This window comes from Megalops cyprinoides, chromosome 13 (genome assembly GCF_013368585.1).
Source record: "Megalops cyprinoides isolate fMegCyp1 chromosome 13, fMegCyp1.pri, whole genome shotgun sequence".
Taxonomy (NCBI): domain Eukaryota; kingdom Metazoa; phylum Chordata; class Actinopteri; order Elopiformes; family Megalopidae; genus Megalops; species Megalops cyprinoides.
Genome location: NC_050595.1, coordinates 26,706,973 through 26,711,472, shown reverse-complemented (window position 1 = coordinate 26,711,472; position 4,500 = coordinate 26,706,973).

Below are 4,500 nucleotides of genomic sequence, written 5' to 3'. Positions count from 1 at the left end.
CCAGCTGTCACTGCCAGGTGAGGAACTATTCCTTCCACGCAGGAAGTGAGAATGTACCGTTTAGTTCCTCCTTCCTGTTTTGAGTGGACACCTGTAACTTGAGAGGAGGAATGGCACCAGGCAGTGATTCTAACAAATAAGGAACCATACAGTGGTATAGAAAACAGAACTACGTATTTAAATAGTATACTGAAAACTATAAAGTAGAAGGAAGAATCACCCACACTAGCAATCTCCCATATCATACACACATGTGGTATGATTAAGGATTTTGCAGCCAAACAGTCCACTGGCACATTCATTTACACGTTTCCGGTTCTTTTGACATGCTTTCTGGTCTTTTACAAACTCGCTGCCTGGGTTGTAATGGTGGCATCAGTTTTTGTAAGATTGTACTTTAGGGTTCCCTGAAAAGTGATAGTGTTTCAGTATCACTTCCCCTCTGTGTTTTACAGTATATTCCTCTGAGCAGCAGTTGGTCAATGTGTGGTTGTGTGCACTGTTAGCCGCATCCTCAGTCACCCACCAGCTTGCAGCTCTCTGCCATTTCACCACATATTGTGCAGAGACTGTCTGCTAGGAGGAAGCAGGCAAATGCATGCAGAATACACGCAGATGGACAGACAGATCCACAAATACAGGTTTCCTCCTCGGAAAAGTGTAGTTTACTGGAACAGCAACCACACCGTCATCTATCACATAGCATGTGGTGTACTCTGACCACAGCTGTACGCAAGCTGAGGTGAAGTGATGTTCTGTTTGTTTTCATCAGACACCACAGGAAGCTGGCACGTATCAGTTTAGATCTTTTATCTAGGCCTTTTATATTTTTCTGGGGGCTGTGCTGTGAGTAAAATGTCACGTTAATCTCTAGGGTAGCGATCGTGCTGTCTGACAGTCTTCTTCGAAGCTTTGAGGACAGAGATGCAGTGCTGTTCAGACAGCAGGGGGCGCTGGCGACACAGACAGGCTTTCAAGGAAACGGCATCCACATCAAGCAAGCAGGACCTCTACATGTTATATTGAAAAAAGAATGGAGTAAAGGCAGCATATAGCCTGGTTGATACTGTGGCAATGAACCATGAATTTACTCCTTAGGGTATAGTAAAATTTCAGACTAGTACCTAAAGTTCTATATAACACTGAGAGGATATGAAAATAGGCTGTGCTCCACAAACAGTGAGCTTCACTCAACCATCTCACACTGGCCTTTTTTCTGTCTGATGTCACCCCCTGAAGTTTTGCATCTGATTTCCAGACAGCTAAAGCCATCAGGACGGTCGGAGAGGGGCCGTCAGTTTTGCGAGCGAGAGCAGTCACGGGCTGTCACTTCACCATTGCGCCATGAGGACGAGGGAACCCCAGGAGGGAGGGGACTCAGACTGCTTTTCAGAGACATGCCCACTCGGGTGTGGGATGTCACCCGTGTGAATGCACACCGGAGCCGGGGCGCCTCTCCAAACCACAGAGGACGGGGCAGCTGGTGAAAATGGGGCTTCATGAACCCCAAAATGGGCGGTGCAATTAGAGACGCCATGGTCTGAACCAATCATATCACTTTGCTACAGAGAGCAAAATCTTAATTGGCCAATTCGAGTCAAAGATTCGTATCACATGGTCGTTTGACCTGTTCTGGAAAGGAAAACGTGCTGGAATGCTGACCCTAAGCCTCTGTCTGCTACCTTTGTCCCTATGCAGCCTGTGAGGTTTAGCGTATACACCGTGCCACCGAGCCGAACATCACAGACCAATCCCCCTTTATTTTTAGCATCTTTGGCATATGAATAAACATGAGGGTAAACACTTGTTTTCCGCTGTTGCCTTCAACAAAATGTAAATGTGCTGATATACAGCAGGAGTGGCAGTCTCATTTCCTGGAGGGCTACATGTTTGCTGGTGTTTTCCCCAACCTCTGCTTTTAATTACCTCATTAGCGAGAGTGTTTACTCCCTTTGACTCTTTGTTTACGCTCATGAGCGGTTTTGCAAAGGCTACGTTTACCACCGAGGACTTCACCTGCGCCAGGAGTTGAGAAATATGTAACTGCCACGTACCCCGGGATGTGGGGATGTAGATTCATACAGCAAAAAACGATTTTTTGCTATATAAATCGATTTGATTCAATTAGATCAGGGCAATTGGTGGGAACAGAAAAACACATGTGAAGCCCCTCCCCTAGAGTGGGTTTGTCAGCAGAACAGCCTGAGAGGGAGGATTTGCATGTGCATGCAATTGTACAGTTGGTACCAGTCAGTGTACCAACTGTACAATCTCCTCTGTGTGCATAGTATGCATAGCACTTCCTTGTGAAATGCCTGCAGATGGATTCATTCCTACATGCGATACATTCATTAAAAGACGGCCTTGACAAGGGCTTGCGGAGGCGTGCAAACTTTATTCTGTATTTGTCAGGCTGGGTAAATTAAACCCAGCCAACCCGCTGGTGTGAAGCGCCCGTGACGAGCCCGACGAGGTCACGCGACCTCGGTAACGGCTCTGGTGGGGATCCTCCTGCGAAACGAAGCGCACGGATAGCACCGGTATAAAGCGATGGCGTTTCATAAGCTCGCCGCTCCCTGGCATCCGCTGCGTAGGAGCGAAGGCATGCCGGAGAGCCGCGGAGCGTGGGCGAGAGGCTCATTCCTCATCTCGCCTCGCGCCGGGCACGGCCCTCCGAGGCAGACTCGCCCTGCGTGTGTGAGAAACGAACCCTGTGAAAGGTTCGGTTATGGTGCGAAATTATGTCAGGACAGTGCGGGATCGCCAGGAATGCGACCCCGCAGTGACCTCACAGCACCTTCAGAGGGGGACTGACGGTAGTGCTGGACACTGGAGTGATCAGACTGTAATGCACCGTTACATATGGCTGAACCCCCCATTCTTCAACTGAGACACCAACTCCATCCGTGCAAAACAATGGATAAAAAACAATGCACTTCATTAGCTGTAGAGCTAATACTCTAATATTACGAGGGGGGGGGGGGGGGGGGGGGGGATATTTTATAGGTTCCATTACTGTGAATTACAGCCTCTGGTGACCACAATAAGAAATACAGTACTTTACCTGCATGTGAACTGTGTGCAAAGCCATTTTGTGAGGAAAAAATGCAAATCTATACTATTAAATCATTTGCACCTTCAAATTTTTTTTCTTCACGCACATACTTCTATGCAGCTATGTGAGACTTGTCAGTGTTGTAAGTCTTATTTGCAATAAATTGTGGTGTTAAATTGAGGTTTGCAGGTGGATTTTCACTATGGCACCTCTGTGGTCAGACAGTGCAGTCCCCAAAGGGAATGGTCCCAGCACAGGGGTTGCAGCAGTAACACTGCTCAGCATTTGGAAGGGTCAAGCTACATTGGAGCGGTCGAACCGCACTGGGCTTAGAGTGGTCACACCACACTGGTGTGCAGAGAACCATCCGATTTAACACCACACTGCTCACAGACACACCTGGAAACCGGGACTCAAGAACACAAGCACCTGAAAATTCTCTCCAAACAAGAGCCACACGAACATTGTTACTATAGTCTTTATTGATCTGTTCATTTGCATTAAAGGGGAACTGATGAAACAGCAGTTCCTATATGGCTTCCTGGTTTGCGGCAGCTTTGGGTTGAGTGGAGGCTTCAGAACACATTCCAGAACATGACTACTGAACACAGTTACTCTGAATACATTGTGTAGCTCAAGCCCAAAATTCCCCTTTAAAGGCACAGTGGATTTCCAATATCCCAGTCTGTTGCATAACTGAATAAATATCAGTGCTGTATTCCATTATCAAATTATGCTAAATGAAAAGCATAATTGTCATACACCAACAGCAGAGTGCATCCTCAGAGAGAATTAGTGGTAACCTAACGCAGCTCATTCTAAACTACTGTACATTACTAGCTGCCATTTAAACATCATTTAAAAAAAAGTACCAAATTAGAATCTTCAAAACCCAAAGGAAAAAAAAAAACTGTACATTATTAGCTAAATTAACCTCATTCCATCAGTGAATTCATGTTGCCATCCCTACAGGTTATGAGAGGACAGTGAAACATTTGGTTTGCTGAGGAGGGGTGTTGTTTTGAGTTCTGATGTGGATCACACAAGTGAACACCGAGCAGGTGAGATTAAGAGGGTCAGGCACCAGTCGTGCGAAGCGGTGATGAGGATTTAGAGAGGGCTTACCGGGCCCGTCTACAGACCAGGAGAGGGCGCCAGTGAGACGATGAGAGCACTGACGGAGTAACGCAGCAGCAGGTACCGACTCCCAGCATGCCTTGCTTTAACCACGTCTCCTGACCCGACAGGTGAGACGCCAGCTTGGCGCTGGCGTTGCTGCCAGAGCAGCCAGCTGACTGGTTGAGCAGTGGCTCAGGCGGGTTTCAGACGGCGCTGGCAGCGCGAGTCCTGGGTCTTTGTTACTCAGACAGGAAATCCAGCCTGCCTCAAAGCTCTTAAACAAGAAAAGCGCAGTGCTCACTCACTGCAATTCCAGTCATGGGCTG